Source organism: Psammomys obesus, unplaced genomic scaffold, assembly GCF_907164565.1.
Source record: "Psammomys obesus unplaced genomic scaffold, mPsaObe1.curated_primary_1811, whole genome shotgun sequence".
Classification (NCBI taxonomy): Eukaryota; Metazoa; Chordata; class Mammalia; order Rodentia; family Muridae; genus Psammomys; species Psammomys obesus.
The window spans coordinates 8,410,935-8,430,290 of NW_026596131.1; positions in this window are offsets into that span (position 1 = coordinate 8,410,935).

The following is a 19,356-nucleotide window of genomic DNA, read 5'->3' on the forward strand; positions in this document are numbered from 1 at the left end:
AAAAAAAGGATCTTTTTTTTCCTACAAAAAGGAATAAAAAAAAAAAAAAAACACATTCAGAATCAGTGTTTTTATCCATTACTAAACTTGAACCTTGTGGAGGAGTTTGAGCTGTGTTTTGACTTTCTCGATTCCAGTCCTCTCATCCTTTCCCGTACTGTCACTCTAGCCAGAGACAGATTTACAATGAAGAAAATGAGGCCTGAGCTCGATGTCCTGGAACTCAACCAACATGATAGGCAAGTTAATCAGTGAGCTCCGGGGCTCCCTGCCTCTGCCTCTCCGGTGCTGAAATTACAGGCATGAGCCACCGCGTCAGACCTTTCACGTACATGTTGAGGATCTGAACTCAGGACTTCAAGCACTTTACCAAGTGAGCCATCTCCACCGCCCTCTACATTATCTTTTTCAAAGGACCCTTCCGTACAAGGGGAGGGGTGAAGCTGGGCCTGCCTATAACCATAACTGTTGACCCAGTAAACCCTGCCGGCAGACATTGTAAACATGACACCACATCTGTTCCCAGTAGTGCCTGGCAGTCAATAGGTCCTTGGCTAATGCCAACCTCTCGTTACATGAATGTGAGGGCAAGAACACAGACCGCATTGCAGAGAACCCTACATCACCCCAGTGGCCCATCTTGCTTGTCAACTAGACACACATGGGAAGAGGGAACTTCAATTGAAGAGTTTCCCCATCAGATTGGCCTGTAGCATGCCTGTGAGGGGCCACAGAAACTAAACAAGTATAGGCATCGCTCCATCACTGGTCCTTTACACATGCTACTTATTGCTCTGAGAGTCACAGGGTTTTCGTTCTCCAGTAACATCACCTATGAACACCACAGAACTTAAGTGAAATAGGGCCGAGAAGAACTGTGACCTTGGCCTCATTTCCGTATTGGTCTTCTCCTTCTCCTTTCTTCTTTTCCTGTCTTATATTTCCTCTCTCCTGGATCTTTCTGGGGCCTCCCATGAACTCTTACAGCTAAACCATTTGCAGAATCCTGACTGGACTGTTTCTCCATCGTTCATAGGTTAGAACTATTTTGATCTGGATTTCTGGAGAGTAATCCTTATTTTATTTTATTTATTTATTTTTTTAAGTTTATGTCTATGGGTGTTTTGTCTGCAAATGTCTGTGCACCACCCACATGCCTAGTGCCTATGAAAGGCAGGAGAGGGTGTTAGATCCCCTGGAACTGATGTTACAGTTTGTGTATACAGTTTGTGTATATATATATATATATATATATATATATATATATATATATACACAAAGGTGACACAATTATTGGACTCATCTCCTGCATTTTTCAGGATTTTATAGTGGACTTAATCCAGTTAGCATTGTTTCATGATGCCACATTCTCTCTTAAGAAGACCTAAGCATAAATAGATTCCTCATAGCATCAGGAGACACAGTCAGTCACAGTCAGTCAGTCACGGCAGGAAAGGCACAGCGACAGGAGCAAGAGGCCAGACGGTCCTGTTACACCCACAGTGGGGATGCACAAATGGGCTTTCATTGCTTTAACCTACAAATTGTACTTGCGCTAGGTAGTCAAACCACCTAGCTATGTCAGTGATCTCTCTCCTACTGTCATTGTAAAGTTGTGCATGTGTGCACACACATGCGTGTTCACGTGGGTGTGTATGTGTGTGCACGTGTGAAGAAAACACGGGTTGATGTCAATGTGTTTCTAAATCACCCTAGGTCTTACATTCTTGAGGCATGGCCTGTCTCTGAACCTGGAATTCAGACCTTAGTGCGGGCTTCTGGGCAATGAACCCCAGGGATCTGTTTGTCTCTGTCCTCCCAATACTGACATCATAGACATATACCTGGCTTTTAAGGGGGGACTGGGTACCCAAACTCAGGTTCTCATGCTTGACTGGCAAGCACTTAACTGACAAGCCATCTCCCTATTAGCCCAGCAACTGACTTGTTGAACCCAGTGACCAAGATTAATTACATTTACTCTTTATTGGCATTTTTTTACATTATTTACATTAATTTTCATATGGTATCAGTAGGAATAAGTGAAGAAAATGGATTCACATCACCAAGCCTCTGTTTTGTCAGATGGCTTATATACACAATCGCACCTAATCCATTTAATAATCCTTAGAGGAAACTGTTACTATTACTCTTCTACAAAGAAAGAAACCGAGGCACAGGGATATTAAGCAATTAGCTTAAGGTCGGGTTACCATGAGAGACACAGGCAGGCACCACAGACCTCCCCAACCCCTGTCAATTTCCAAAAGCTCAAAACCTCAAGGCACACCCCAAGAGACCTACCTACTCCAGTGAGGCTTTGCATCCTGAAGGCTCCACATCCTCCCCAAGCAGCATCACTAGCTGTGAACAAGTGCTCAAACACAGGAGCCTGGAGGGGTGGAGGAGCACACATTTCACATTCAAATCCCAGTATTGAGCAGTGAGTTCCTGCCTACAGAGCCCAAACACTCTCCATCTGGATTTACCAATCTTTTCATCCATACAGTCCAGCTCCTGTACCCTTATTTCCCAGGCTCCTCCCATTCTGCCTTATTTCTTATTCATAAATCTCCCAAGCCCTATACTGCCTCCTGGGGCCTTTGCACACACTACCATCTTGACCTAAAGATCTCTTTCATAATAATCTTTTCTACCATCTCCTGTTTTCATCTTAGCCCTAATTTCCCTGTTCCAAGGAACCTTACCCAGGATCTTAGATAGATGTTGCCCTCACGCCAGGCAACCCTTAGCCCTTTCTCCTCCTTCATGACACCATTTTCTCCTGAAAAAGGCCTTGTCATAAACATGTTTGTCTTCCCCATTGAGGCGTTCAGTTCTGCCATCTACCTCAGCTCTAAAAGGACTTGCTGATGAATTCATTGACATATAAAGTCACTTTGATTCCCACAATCCTAAACTGAAATTGAGTCTTTGAGGTTAGAAAGCAAAATTAAACCACCAGGGACTCAAGAAGAGACTCCTAGTAGCAGAGGCCACAGAAACTGGAGATGACACCCTCTAACTAGACTAGTCCCCTAGTGGAGGGAAGGGAACACCAAACCACATACACACACACACACACACACACACACACACACACATTTTGACCTGAAATTTACCTTGCCTACAAGATGTGCAGAAATAAAGATAGAGCAGAGATTATGGGAATGCCCAACCAATGCCTGGCCCAAACAAAATCCCACCCTATGGGAGAATGCCAACCCTCGACATTATGAACGATACTCTGCAAAATTTACAAACAGGAGCCTTTCAGAGTTGTCCTCTGCACTACAATACCCAGAAGTGCCTCAAAACAGATGCTAAGACTCATAGCCAAACACTGAGCACTACATAGGGAGTCTTGTAGAAAAGTGGAAGGAAAGAGAAAAGGACCTGGAGGTGACAGGAGCTCCACAATAAGACCAACAGAACCAAATAACCAGGGCCCAGAGGGGTTTGCTGAGACTGAAGCATCAACCAAGGACCATGCATGGACTGGACCTAGAGCCCTAATAAAGAGGTAGCTGATGGGCAGCTCAGGCTTCCTTTGCATCCTCTAGGAAAGAAAGTGGGGACTGCACTGACACACACTCACCAGCTTTTTTATCACCTCCCCCTGCCAGGCCACAGGGGAAGAGGACACACTCAGTCCTGATGGGACTTGACTTGATGATCTGGGGTAGATAGAAAAATAGGGGAAGGGAGAGGGAAGGAGGGAGATTGGGGCTGGGAGGAAAGGAAGGATGGAACTACAAGCAGGGTATAAAGTGAATTAAGGAAGGAAGGAAGGAAGGAAGGAAGGAAGGAAGGAAGGAAGGAAGGAAGGGAGGGAGGAGAAGAAAGAAAGAGAAGGAAAGAAAGAAAGGAAAGATAGAAAGGGAGGGAGGAAGGAAGGAAGGAAGGAAGGAAGGAAGGAAGGGAGGGAGGGAGGGAAAGAAGAAGAAAGAAAGAAAGAAAGAAAGAAAGAAAGAAAGAAAGAAAGAAAGAAAGAAAGAAAGAAAAGATAGAAAGGGAGGGAAGGAGGAAGGAAGGAAGGAAGGAAGGAAGGAAGGAAGGAAGGAAGGAAGGGAGGGAGGGAAGGAGGGAGGGAAAGAAAAAGAAAGAAAGAGAGGGAAAGAAAAGAAAGAAAGGAAGGAAGGAAGAGAGGGAAAGAAAAAGAAAGAAAGAAAAGAAAGGAAGGAAGAGAAAGAAGGAAAGAAAGAAAGAAAGAAAGAAAGAAAGAAAGAAAGAAAGAAAGAAAGAAAGAAAGATTACTCTACCTGTTAAGCAGCCTGTTACATCAATAGACTTAGTATCTATTGTGGGCCTGGTTGTAAACTCAACAATCTTCTTCAGGCTTCTCTTACTTAACACTTACATATAAACATACATGCATACATACATACACATATATGTACATATATACATACACGTACAGATGCACCTACTACACACAAGTGAACATACATGCATACACATGCCACATCATACGCATGTCCAAAATACTGCCTCCTAATTATTTTATTGTATATAAGATAAAGACTTGGAACAAAGCTAAGACAGTTGCAATGAAACTGTGTAGAAGAGGCTGTATAAAAGGAGCACACAACACTAGACAATCTGGTGGCCTCAAGAATGACCTGGGCCTATCATCCATAACAGAGTGAGAGATGGGGTCACTTAAGTTATGGAACAAGAATATATGGCTGGCGATGCTTAGCAGGCAGACAGGTAGACCAGTGACCTATGTGCACTGGAATAAAAAAAATTGACTTCCTGTTTGCCTTCACTCTGAAGTTGGCATCTTCACTCAGCCCCAAGTGTTCATGGAGAGGTAGGGGAAAGAGGTACATCTTTCCTATTGTTCTCAAAAATAAATAAATAAATAAAAGTCCCTTGTTTATGTAGCTGTCCTTTGAAGTCATATTTCAATAACTGGAATGTCCTTCCCAGGAAATACTGGAAATGTCTTGTTAAATCTTTCTCCTTCCATCTCATGATTACTAAGAATGGCCTCAACCTTCCCTCTATAGCTCTCCTTTGCCCTCCCTCCCCCATCACAAGCCACCTTCTATGACATGGCTGCCCAACAAAATCAAAGGGAAGGGGACAAGTTGAGGCAGAGACAGGGACATTTATCTGGATCATGCCACCATCTCAGGTCCAATCCTGGGTTTTCCAAGCTCTCAGTCAAAACTGGCTGTCTCCTCTGGGGCACTTGTGTGTATTTCCCAAAGATACAGACCTCTCTGGGTTCAGGAAGATGCATTATCCTTAGGATGATAGCTTCAACCGCCCTGCTGCTGAGTGAGCGTGCTCAGATGCCCCCAGCTGCTTTCTACTGAGATCTCCTTGTTCCTGTGCTAAGCCCACAGTTGACAACATTCTTTCTCCCTCTCCCGGGGGATCCACATGGAGCCAGTGGAAGCTGGAGGGGACCAGTGGCCCTATGTCAACCTAGGTATTTAGATTCAGTTCTCCTTGTTTCTGCACTCCAAGAACTCATTTCAACACTGTAAATAACTGTTGTTAAGGTCTCAGTTGCTCTTTCTGCAGTGAATGAGATGGTTTGTAAATAAGTTTCCCCTAAAGGCTTAACTGAAAGCTTGGTCCCTAGCAGGTGGGTCCAAACACTGGGGAGATGCTACAGTGTACTCACTGTGGTCTAACCAAGGGATTAGTCCACTCGTGCATCCTTAGATATGCAAACTCTGAGCGGGTGGGGCTGAGTTGGTGGAATTAGTTCCCTGTGAGGTATGCCCTTGAAGGAGCTCACCTTATTTCTGGTCCCCCTCACTTTCTCTGCTTCCTAGCTACTTTGAGGTGAGTAGCTTCGCTCTCCCACGGTACTATAACTCACCACAGCCCCAAAGCAATGGAATCAGCTGGCCCTGAACTGAAGTCTCTGAAGCTCTGAGCCAAGAGGATTTCTTCCTTTGAACTTGTTCGGATATCAGGTGGCTGACATAGTGCCTCACTGTTGAGTAGCCATTTCTTAGAAATGGCACATTGTTGACTAAGCCTGAGGCTCACTAAGACTTAGAAGTGTACAAAACTGCAAGCTTCAGCAAGCTCCCAACGTTTAGAGATCTGCAAGGAGGCCCCTTGCCAAGGTTATACCAATGGCAGAGGAGACCCCTACAAGTAGGGAGCTCCAAAGAGGCATCTTTCCTCAAGCTGAGGTGGGCATTTTGGTGGTGCCTGTCTTTGAGTTTTCCATCCCTGTAAGTAACCTCCCCATTCACATTCCAGTGAATAACCCTCAAAACTCACTGGGTCACCAAGCTGGATTGGGATGATATGGTTTCTTCGGTCTGGTGTCAGCATCTGTGACTAGACATTTGCTCATGTGAGCTCAGGAAAGGCCACACAGTGCCGATGGACAGAAGGTAATGCCACCCAGTGAAGAGCTGAGTCCCACTGCATGGCAACAACTCTCCTAAAAGTATTCAAGCCATGTTTCTCCTCTCAGATTCCCCCTTCCTTATTTAACCGTGGGAAAAACAACAGCAACAACAACAAAACTTTATCAACAGTAGAATATATGGATCTTGTGTGAAACTCAATGACTTTGATCTCTGCAGAGCCAATATCCCATCTAACTAGAGAACATATCCATCACCCCCAAAAGTCTGCTCTTGGCATCTTTCCATCAGTCCCATGTTCTTAGCACAACTGGAATTTTACGGTATGAGTTCATTGATACCTGACATCTTTCACTGAACATATGTTTTCAGATCCACCACTGCCATTAAGTGTCAGCAGTTTTTCATTGCACAATAAGCGTGTGCTTGTTTTTTCATCTCCCTCTCATCTATACTCTGTTCAGTTTCTCTCATCTATACTACTGTGACTAGTCAAATAGACCTCTCTTGGGTAAATACCTAAAAATATGATTGCTGGTCACAGGAGAGATAAATGCTCAATGTATAAGAAACTGCAGATCCATTTTCCAAAGGGCTCAGATCATCTCAGCTCCCATAGCAACAAAGGTACATCCCAGCTCCTGCACATCCGTGCTAATGACTGTCACCAGATCTTTCACATTTCATGCTCTACATTGTGGGTGTGAAGTGGTGTCTCCTCTTCGGGACAAAACACTTGACAAACTCAACTTAAGGAAGGCCCATAGTTTGGGTATATAATTTATTACCGGTGATAAGACAAGCTGAGTTTTTGGGGTTTGTTGTTGTTGGTTGGTTGGTTGGTTGGTTGGTTGGTTGGTTGGTTGGTTGGTTGGTTGGTTGGTTGTCTTGTTTTTGCACAAGATGGCTGCTTCTGTTGCACCCACAGTCAAAATGCTGGTGCTTAAGTCACCTCCTTTTTGGTTTAGGATCCCAGCCCACAGGACTGTACCGACCTCATCTAGGATCTGTCTTCCCAATTTAATGAACCAGTCTTAGACACTCACTCTCGGCCATGCCCAGAGATTTGTCTCCATGGGGATCCTGTCAAGTTGACAATAGGAACCATCACAGTGTTTGATGTGTTGGCATTTTTCAACCCTCCCTTTCTCAATACCACAAGGAGCTCACTTGCAACTGTTTGGTGGTACAGAATGCAAGGAGCATCAGTAGAGAGACCACCCTTCACCACACTGGTTATTTGGAACCAGGATGCTCACTCCCTTTTTTTGTAAGGGAATGGCTTCATATATCCATTTTTCTCCTGACTTCTCATTTTTGCAGCTGGCTCATTGATGTCTCGGTCCAACTAGCCCTAGATGGGGACATGCCAAGACCTGTGAGGGAGTACATTGCAATGTCCTTCCAGGTCCAGCTGGAGACAAACATAGCACCGACTCCAAAAATGGCTAATCTGTGTCTTGGGACCACTTAGGACAACTTGGGAGGTGGAGGAAGTCAAAGGATAAATCAGTAAAACCGTAAACTCAAGCGAACTGCTGAGAATGAAGGTAGCCTTCATACAAACAAATCTTCATCCCTGGACCTGTGGGCTGCTGACCTATAGCTACACAAGATAAAAGACCTCGTAGAAAGATATTTGTGGACTTGAACGCTTGAAGCAGGGTAAGGGTTTAGTAGCTGTATGCTGAGATAAAAACAGTTCCTTCTCTCCTTGATTCCCACAAAGAGACAGAGGAAGGTGTTCAGATGTGCATCTGGCTCACAATAGGGTCCATGGATCTCAATGTGACCATGCTTGAGTCCGTGTCTCCCTGCCAATGACAGAGCGGAGCTGTCACCCACCTCCCTAAACCAGTTTTGAAAGTCTCTGGAATTTCTGAAGCCTTCGTCAAACATGAGGAACCATGGTGACCGCTGAGTGATCTCCTCACCCAGCTGGCCCGAACCCCAGGCTCCTTGGGAATTCTTGAAATCCAGTCCAGTGTTCCACCTGCAGCTGTTTTCTGGAATTTCAACAACGAATGACACAGAGTTGTTAAATTCCCGGCAGTGCCCTTCATCCTCTCTTTCTACCAAGACTCCTTGACCTTTGATTTTCATCCATGCCATCCAATCATTTTGATTCAACCTTGCTTGAGTGGGCCACTGTCAGAATCAAGTCTGCACCTCATGATAGACTCCAAAGCAGAGGTGGCAATGAATTAATCTGAACCAACGGCAGATCCAGATCCAAAGTTAACCGTGAGCACTAACCAATCAATGGTGTTGAGGCCAAATGGCATTCAGCTGCCCAGACAGATCAGCTATTAGCAAATTGTTCTCATGGGCAAACTGTGAGGAAAAGAACTGTCATATTCTGGTTGGTGTAGCCACGTTGCTTAAGAGTCCTTATGACAATACATGTTTCCTGCTTGTCTCCCACATGACTAAAGCTGGAGATTTGGGTTTCTGCATTAATTACCCAAGGGAGGAAAGGCAATACAGAGAACCTAGAAGCAAGACTGCCTTAGGCAGGGGTTAGAGCAATGGCTCAGTGGTTAATAGAACTGGCTGCTCTTCCTAAGAATATGGGTTCAATCCCCAACACTCACATACCAGCTCACAACTAGCTCCAGGGACTCTGATTCCCTGTTCTAGTTTCTTTGGATTGTGTATACATGACGCACAAACAGAAGATAAAAATAAATACATCTTTTTAAAAAGTTTCCTGAGTATCATCAAACCATGAATTGCTTTTTTCTTTTTAATAAACAAAATATTGTTTTAGGGCCAAAGAGCTGGTTCAGTGTGTAAAGGTGCTTGCAGCCAAATCTAATGAATGACCTGAGTTTGATTCCCAGAACCGACATAGTATGGAAGGAGAAAACAGACTCCTGAAAGCTGACTTTTGTCCTCCACACTTACACATGGCATGCACATGTGTGTACACCTGCACACACACACACACACACACACACACACACACACACACAAATAAATAAATAAATAAATAAATAGATGTGAAAACAAGATTATCTGATGCAAACTCAACATTCTAATTTACAGAGTCATCTAGCATTTAATTGATATCTGGTTGATTCTATATAGAAAGGTTTTGGTGTGTGCCTGCCTTTGAGATTTAATTGAAATTATAATTATTATTATCATTCAAGCATTGGTAGTGGAAACTAGGTTAGAGAGTAGCAAATGTTGTACTTTCCCAGAAACTCCTTGCCTCTCCCGATAGGCTATCTATACTCCCCTTTTCCCTCAAGCCACTCCTTTTTCATTTTTGACTTCTCAGTGCTATTCAGTCCAAAAGTCCTCCTGGAAAAGTGTCCGGTTGTTGCTGAGTGGGAGCCAGCAACCATGAGTACAGATCTTTTCTGCTTACTCAGGGCATCCTCCCGGTCAGTCGACAAATGGCGCATTAACCTGCTGTTGCCGTTACAGAGCCAAGAGCTCGACAAAAAACAGGTTCAAACAAAGTCAGGGGATTTGTGAACGATTCAAGGGAAAGAGCGGCGTACCACCCAGGCAGCCAGCCGAACGCCAGTACGGGGACTTCTCTGCGTGATGGGGGATCATTCCACCTCCATCAGATCTTCTGCCTTGGAGAGTGGAGATGAGGACAGGACCTGTGGGATCCCGCAAAGGGTCCTGTTTTGAGCAGCATGCCCCTCCTTTGGAGCAGAGCCCTAATAGAGTGCAACCCCCCCCCCACCGCCCCTTGAGTGTAGATCCACCCCGAAAGCCTCTGCTTCTTTGCCACAGCTGCTTCCATTTTTTATAACGATTTTCTCTGCCTTTCATTTCCTGGGCCAAGAAGAAGCTCAGGGGGCCCATCTGTTCCGTTCTTCCCGTTTCTCTGTTCCCAGGAGCACATCGTACTCATGCTCACGTGCACATAAGCTCCACAGCAGACCACCAAAACTCCTTGGATGGCACTGGAGATGAGAATGGCAGTGAACGTCATCCCCCGACAGAACTCCAGGATGATGGAAGAAGAGACTGCCTGGGTCAAGATGGCATCCTCAACCTTCCAGGGAGAGCATTTCACAGAAGCAAACCTTCTCACTGAGAGTCTGGGGTCTGTTTCTCAGAGGACTTGCAGGATTGCTCTGGTTTGGGCATCAGCTTTCCAATGAAAACAAAAACAGTGTTGGGAGTGTGGCTCAGTTGATAGAGTGCCTGCCTAGATGTGGGAAGCACTGGATTCTGTCTCCCTTCCCTCAAAAATCTGGCATGGGGTTTGCACACCTATAATCACAGCACTTGGGGAGTTGAGACTGAAGGATTTTAAGTTCAGAGTCATCCTAGGCTACATCTCGAGTTCAAGGCCAGCCTGGATTATGCTTGTGCCTGCTCCCCACCCCTCAAAAAACAAACAAACAAAAAAGACCACTATAAAATCCTGTCCTCATTCTAATCCTTAAAATCCAAAGGCAAAAGTTAGTTCTTGGAGGACATTGTTACATAGGGCGTCCAAATCTGACTTTTGGCCTTGCTATTTTTCTTCATTAAGTAGCAAAATTCCTGAGTCCTTCCATCTTCAGTGTCTATTTAGAATCACCCACATAGAAAGAGCAGACCCCGCCTTGCTGAGGTCTGCGCAGCCATTCCTTTGCCATCTAAGTGTTTGGAGCACTGACTTTTGTGTGATTCTGGATTGTCCAAGAACCTAAAAACTGAACCCTAAATAGACCACCAAGCAAATCTTTAGTTCCTTTTCCAGCACCTCCATATTGGGCACTTTTCAAGACAACATGCCGTGACAAAGCACCTTACACAAGCAACTTAAAAGAGAAGAAGGTTTTATTTAGCACATGGCTTCAGAGGGTTCAACCCATCATAGCAGAGAGGGCCTGGTGAACCAGAACCATTCACATCAAAGCTGGCCAGGAATGGAAATTCCATATACCCGGCTAGCTTTCCTCATTTTTTTTTAATTTGTTTGTTGGTTTGTTTTATTCCACTCATGCTTTCACTCTGTCTCTGTTCACCATGGATGCAGAGGTGTCATGAGCTGCGAGGACCCCTTTCGCTCCAAAGTTGCTTCATGTTGGGTATCTTATCACAGCAACAGAAAGGAAAGCGGCCCAGGTGGTACTAACACCCACTTCCACTTGTACCATGCAAACTGTTCTCTAGATTTTGCCAAAAGTCCTTGGTGACAGAAGTGGAGGACAAAGCTACCCTCGCTGAGAATCACATGATTCCTAGTCTGGACACATTTACTTATCTAAAACTTGGAGGATTTGACTCATGCTCTGAAGAGCTCGAATGAATCAACCCTGAGCTCATGGATCCTGTCCTAGATCTTAACCCCCATTCTATTTAGTCAACTAATGCCTGGGTATCCCCCACATTTCGCTCTGTTATAGCGTCCCCAGCTTTCCCCGTATGAGGAACAGGAGTCTCCTTTTCCTCTCCCTATAGGACCAATCTTAGTACTTATGGATTAGCACAGTGTTGACCTCATCCAGAAGGGCCTGGAACAGCGTAAGCCCTCAAGGGGGAGAGGGGAATGAGCCAAGAGGAAAGAGGGAGGATAAAAGGAAGGGAATAGGAGAGGTACATCAAGTGACTTCCTTTACAGAGAATGAAGAGTTTTCTGTAAGTTGTCTTTGTTTTTGCCTGAGTACTGGTCTGTCTTTTAGTAGCTGCTTCCCAAGTCCCAGAAGTCAACAGGAAACCCTGACTCTGCTCCTGGGTACCAGTAGAATCTTGCCTTCTGGTAATTGACAACTTCCACTTTGAATATCTCTCCAGATGCAGAGACCAAAAGGGGTGGTGTCTGCATTTTTAGTGTTAGTTTTCTGTTGGCGACCACACTCAGGCACTGCTACAAGTAGGGTCCAGACCTTGTGACCCATTAACCCAGACTATGAAGAACTCAGAGCATCTCTCCTGATGGGGCTTGGAAGTTAGACCCATGCTGCAGATCGCAGGACACAGACCCACAGCAAGTAGAAGGGGTAGCATTGACCACACTCATAAAAGTGACAACTATCTTTGAATAGAAACAGGGGTCCCTAAGCTCGAAGTGGGAGCCAAGGAGAGTCACAAAGGCTGGAGAACCAAAGTGGTCTCTTCACCCCACTTTGCCAGCAACTCCCAAGGTCGTTTGAAAAGCACATGGCAGAATGTCTGGAGCCTCATCAGGGGCCAAGGAAGGGGCTTTCCTTGCTGCCCTCTTCCCTACAAGGCTGTTCTAGCAGCTTCCAAGTTACTTCATGCCCTACTGCCCAATCACCTCCCAGGGTGCCATGAAAGCAATTTCTAAAAGCAGCCCTAACTATTCACCACTGTCTCCCCACCCCCACACAGTAGCTTTACTACGCCTCCATTATTTGCATAACAAAACACGGAACCGCCCACACCTCCTCCTCCCACCTTGCCTTTCACCATTCCCCTGCCCACAGATCCCTCTCACTGCCCTGGTGTTAGCACCCATATCAAGTTCTTGTTGCAACCTTGCAACTCTGTCTCTTTCCATTATTCTTTCCCTTAAAACACCCTGTCTCCTTCACAGTTTGGTTGTGACATGCCCCCTACAGGCTCATGTGTTTGGGCAATTGGTCTTCAGCTCTTGATATTATTGTCTTGTGAGCTCAGGGAAGATTTAAGAGGTAACTTCCAGGGCTGGAGGGATGCCTCAGTGGTGGAGAGTATTGCCTGCTCTTCCTGGAGACCAGGGTTCAATTCCCATTGCCCACGTGGTGGCTCACAACTGTCTGTAACCAGCCATGTATGCAGTAAACAAGCATATGTGCAGACAAAACACCAATACACAAAAAACAAGTTACACATTTTTACAAAGAGGTAGTTTCCCACAGGGCTGACATGAACTCACAGAGCAGGCAGCAACACACACAACACACACCTGCATTGAGAAGGGGAAGTGAACACAAAGTCCCACCCCTAACCAAGAATCTACTTACAACTGATACCTGCTGGGAAAGCAAAAAATCAGTTTTCTCCAATGTAGTGTCACTGGGTATCTCAACCCCACTCCAGAGAAGGCCCCAAGGCCCAGATGGGAAGAGGCAGAATATAAGCACACTTGTAGCAGAAGGGTGAATTTAAAAATTTCTACCTGAGTGTGGTGGCTCATGCCTGTAATCGCAAAACTTCCTGAGTCAGGAAGATGGCCAGGAGTTTCAGACTAGCCTAAGCTACACAGTAAGTTCTGGGCCAGACTGAACTGTAGAGAGAGACAGACCTTCTCTCTATATAAAAAGCAAAGCAAGAGCCATGACACTCTGGGTTCAGTAGACATCTGCAATAACTATTTTACACATGTTCTTTTAGGACATGTGTACCCTATAAATGCAAAATCCAAAGCTACATTGTACCTTGGACTTGTACCTACTTAGCAGCACCTGCTACACCCGTGAAACTGGGCCTGCTAGTGCTCTTGATGGTCACAGGTGTGGAAGCAGCCACCTGAGGCCTCCCCTGCAGACCTGAGAGTTAAACCAGAGTCAGGGACTAAGGACCAGACTATAAAAGAGCCATCAAAGAGTCTTCATCTTACCCCAGGCTTCTGGACAGAGGACCACAGCTCCCACTACTTTTGACAGGGCCTCATCCCAAAGGGCCAGGGATGCAGCTTGGTTCACAGAGGGCTTGCCCAGCATGGACAAAGCCTGGGTTGCATCCCCAGCACCCTGGTTATGATGGTGCATGCCTGTAATCCCAGCACTGCAGAGACGGAATCAGGAGGTTCATAAGTTCAAGGTCATCTACAGCTCCCTAGTGAGTTCAAAGCCAGTTTGAGATACGTAAAACCTTGTCTCAAAAACAAAATACCAAAAGAACACACTCTTCAGTGGTCCTCAGTGGAAGGTACTACATCTCCCCAGGGACACAGAGTGTACGTCCCTCCACAGAGTAGGGTTACCCCTCCATGGGTGACCCTAGCGCGTTATGACTCAGGAGTCAAAGTACAAAAGGGGGAATGTATCCATCTGTTCACTCATAATAAGTTGCTTCCTTTACGTTTTATTATTAGAATAAATATCAGAAGCTGCATGCGGTGGTCATGCACATAATTCAAGCATCTGGGAGGTGGAGGGAGGAAGATCGAGAGTTTGAGACCATACTTGGCTACAGAGAAGTTTATGTCCAGTTTCCAGCTACTGCCTCAGCCTCTGTATGTAGAATACTCACTATCCTGTATGTTTTAATAATTTTAATATACGCTTCCTCTATCTGTATTAGACTATTGAGAACCAGTGAGTAGCCAGAATCAGACTCAGTGAGCCAAGATGGAGGGAGTCCACTATAGACAGAGGACACACAAAACTAAAACATGGAAGGAAAAGATCGCTGTCCCTATAGCATATAGACACATCATGCTATAGCCCCAGCTTTAAGCCTGCACCAATGGGATGTAAATGCTTTAAAACAATAGGCAGTATGTCAGAGAGAGGGAGAGAGAGAGAGAAAGGATGGGTTATGTTGAATTATACTTTACTTAGCTTTGTTATCTCTCATTATGGAGATCTGGGATCTGCAAACCCCTCCCTCTTGGGCTTTAATTTCCACCAGAGAGGTTATTACCCTGAGTTGCCAGGGTCCTGAGTTCCTTATCACCCTCAATGGTCTCACGCCATAAATTTCAAGCTGCTGTTAATGTGGCCAGACAGATTTTTTTTTAAGACCCCCATAGACTGCATACAATTAACCATCTCCTGTCAGCTGGAAAATCAGCTCAATAGCCATTCAAGTTCACGTCCAAACGCCTTTGCATTAAGGAAACTTTGTAAGCTTCCTTCTCTTGGGACTAGACTCTCTCAGAGGCTGTGGAGAGAGAAGAAAGTTGAGAGAGAGAGAGAGAGATGGAGATGGCTAGCTCAAGGGAAACATTGGAGAATCTATCACATGCAAACATAAGTCACAAAGCATGGTAGCCAACAGACCTTTCACTCAAAAGCTCTTTATTGGACCAATTAAAGAAGTTAGCTGTACAATAGGAGCTCACATTTTTCTTTCTCATCCATCAGCCTCTGCAGAGTTACAAGACATGTGTGCCCACCTGGAGCAGGGAGTGAAGTGGCCAAGTGGATATGCCTGTTGGTGGCTGAGAGCACCAGAATGGATGGCAGTCTGCAAATGGTTCTTGGGGGCAAGGCTGACTGAAATATCAGCACATAGAAACAGCTTCTCAGGCATAGGTCTTGGCATCCTGGCCATCAACTTGGAGGAATGACATCCCAACCAAGCATCGTGAGAGCAGTTCCCCAAGGGCAAACACATGTATCATCTCAAGAAAGGATGAGATCAGAGTGGTGTATTATCAGAGTCAAACTCTACGAACCAAGATGGTGACGGTCTAGGTCTAATATAAATAGAAGAGTAATAGGGTGTCCTTACATAATCTTACTTCAGCTTTAACTGATGCCCTGATTTCTTACTTGATATTCACGTTATGTTTCACTCTCGTTTTGGGACCCAATCATTCTTTTCCTCTGCCTTCCCAACCCTTGTATTCCCTCATTGTCTCCTCCTCTATTTCTCCCCCTCCTCTTTCTTCTCCCTATTCATCCCCCAAACTCTTAGGTCTATTTTTCTATTATGGTCTTTCCCTCCCTCTGAGATGTTTGTCTGTGTTTCCTAGTACTATCTGGATTTTAACCATAACCTGATTTAGGGAACCTTCCGTTTTTCTCTCTCAATCTCATTTTTACAGCTTTAAGAACCGTTCTTAAGGACTGTTTTGAAGATCAGTCCTTGTAGTTGCTATCTTATTAGATCATGTGTTTTCTGAAAGTAAGCTGTGTTCGTCCCATCCTGGTCTAGAATAAACAGCATCACCTGAAAACCTGCATGGTGCACACCACAAATGCTAACCTGCTCAGGAGGATGTGGCTGTGCAGCCCTGCAAATAGACAAATAGACAAATAGACAGCACTGGTTAAACAGCTTCACTTGCATAGACTCTGTCGGCAGAGCCAAGTCCAATGTCATCTTCTCCCCCAAGTCCTTGTTTCCTGTTACGGTGAAAGGCTCCACCACAACTCTAGTTAGAACCACAGGTCACCTCAACTCTCGTTCCACTCTGCTCCTGTTCACTCAGTAGCTGTGACTTTCTAGGTTTTCTCTCTGTACATTTCTCTAATGTGGACCCCCTTTCCTACCACCTCTGCTCTGGTGAGAAGGCTTCCTCCCAGATCACAACATGAACACCCTTCTCCAGTTCTAAGCTCACTCTTTCCCTGTGTTTCGAATGTTACTAAAGAACAATCATTCTGTAGCAATTCTGATTACACCAATTCCTTGTTAAACTATTTCAAAGGCGCCCTGCCACGCTGGGCAACATTTTAGAGATCAGATCTCCCCAAACCCACATTTTTACAGAGTGGGCATAGCAACTCACCTGGAACTGCAGCTTCTGAATGTGAAGATGAGGGATCCCCAGAGGAAGCCGGGCAAGAGACCAATCAAATCTGGGTTTGCTTGAAAACCCTTGTATCTAGGCAGAGGAGTTATTCAGCATGATTCTGGATATCAGTCCCCAGCCTCCACAGGTGTGCATGCATAAGCACACAGCTCACCCACCCACACACGTGAACACACACACACAGACGGAGGGAGGATCCAAATTTTTGTTATTCCAGCCTTAGATTTCTTTTGGGGATTTCTCTGCCTGTGCTAAACCACTTTATCTTGATTAAAACAATACCACAAAATTGGCCACTCCTTGCTGCTTCTCCCTACTGAGGCCGCATGTGAGTGAGTGCTCTCTGCTCCTCTGACTCTCCTCCCACTCATCCTCCAAGCTCTGGTGAGTCAGACCCTTCTGGGAACCTCTCTGCTCAGTGGCTCAGCTCTCAGCTGCCACTTTTTCCTGGATGCCATGGTCCTCCCTCCCAGGAGGCCACGCTGCGAGCCTTCAGTGAATTGTAAATGTCATGGGGGCAATAAAAAAAAAATCAAAGGTAGAGTGCTGCTAATTGCTCATCTTCACATTTCTTCAAAAGAGTCAGAAGGAAAAAAGTCACCTATCAAGGACAGGGACTCTTGTTCTTCTGATTCATCCTGGCAGGACTTTGTAGAGACACACCAACTTCTCTGTACCTAGGGCAGGGGCTCATTTATCTTGTTTATTAGTACATACATACATATATATATACATATATACATACATATCCATGTATGTATATGTACTATAAAGGTGTGCACACTCATGCACACGTGTTTGCATGCCTCCAAGTGCACATGTGTGCCTAACAAGTGCTCTCAGCACCTAGAGCAGGTGGTCAGATCCCCTGGGATTTCAAACCTCTGTGAGTTGCTCTGTAAGTGCTGGGAGCCCTAGGAGAGCAGCAATCCCCCTTAAACCACTGAGCCAACTTTCTTTCTAGCCTGATATGTGGGTCTTTTAACGATATTCAGTATTTATGAATGTAGAGAACAAGAAAGCAAAGTGTTAAATAAAATAGACCTCGCTGAAATTCTGTCTGATTAAGAAATATCTCCTTCCTTTCCTCCTTCCCTCTTTCGCTCCCTTCCTCCCGCCCTTTCTTCCTTTTTCTTTTCTTTCTTCCCTCCTTCCCTTCTTTTCTCCTCAGCTTCTTTTTTACTTCCCTTCCTTTTCTCCCCCACCCCGCCTCCCTTCCTGCCTAGTGTTGCGATCATTGACATGAAGCAGCATATCTAGCAAGACAGAATGTTCAACTCTCTAAAAACTAGGAACCACGGTGAGATTGCAGAGGCTTCCTTTTTCTTTTCCTTTGCCTGGAAAAGAAGAAACCTCCTCCATGAGAAGAAACCATTCTGGAGGACCTAGGGGGAAATCACCTCTGCCTGGGGCTGAGGGGACAGCAGGATTCAGACAGACCTCAAGCGTTTGTGGGGACTCTGTGCAAATGCAGATGCTAACCTTCTACCCGGTATTGCTAAGCCTGTTTTGCGAGCAGATCTAATAAAGCCTTGACCAAAACGGGGCCTGAGGTGCATCTGGATTCTGCCACCTCCATTGCCTCACTCTCCGGATCTTTCCTCACCAGGACTGCTCTGGGAACCACCTTCCCTCCCACTCACAGCCCAGCTGCACAGAAACAAATGAGACACATTGCAAGGAAGGAGCACAAGGAGGTGAGGGGCAGGGTCCTCGGAGACTAAGCGGGGCAAACATCTGTACAGTCTGGAGGCAATTAGGCCTTCTGTCTGCAAATTGGAATCAAAGTTATTATTTATACTGTTCGGCTAGATGTCGGCTGAAGCCGTATCAAAGCCTGGCTAATTTATAACAGGGCTCCCAGAGACACATCCCTGCTTCACACAACACGGCGGAGGATGAAGGCTTCAGAAGCCATGTGTTCTGAAAGTAGCAATTACGTTCATTGTTTGTAATAAGCCATAAAAGTTAGAGCCAATAGTCTTAGCTGTTTTCTCACTGGATGCCAATGTCCTGTTTGATTCCTGCAAAAGCCATAGCCCGGTCTGATGAGCTTGCCCTCCTTCACCTTGGTGGGACTGACCTGAGAAACTGAAATTCCCACAGCTTCTCTTCTTATATGCCAAGGCCCCGTGTGGATCCTTAACTTTTAATTCATTGATTAATTAAAATAAAAATTAAAAACCTCACGAAATTGTGTGTTTGTGTCAGTTCGTGCATGCATGCCCACATACGCACATGCTTGAAGACACTGGAGGTCAGCCCGTGTGCCATCCCTACAGGGTGAGCCATCTTGTTTCTTGATACAGAGTCAGGGATTCAGCCAGACTGGCTGGCTGGTGCGCCCCAGGGATCCTCCTGTCTCTGTCTCCCCAGCAGTGGGATTAGGAGCACACCGTGGCATCCAGCGTGGGCACTAGGGATCCAAACTCAGGCTGACCGAGCCATCATCTCCCCAGCCTCTCATGTGACTTCTTCTGGTCCCTGGCTGCCAACTCCTCAGCTGACTTGGTATTTTGGTTATTGGTAAACACATTTCATAAGCATTTGTTTTAGGGCTTCTAAAGGCTTGCCTTGATTAAAGCATCCTGTAGACAAAACGGGTGTGGTGCTACACGG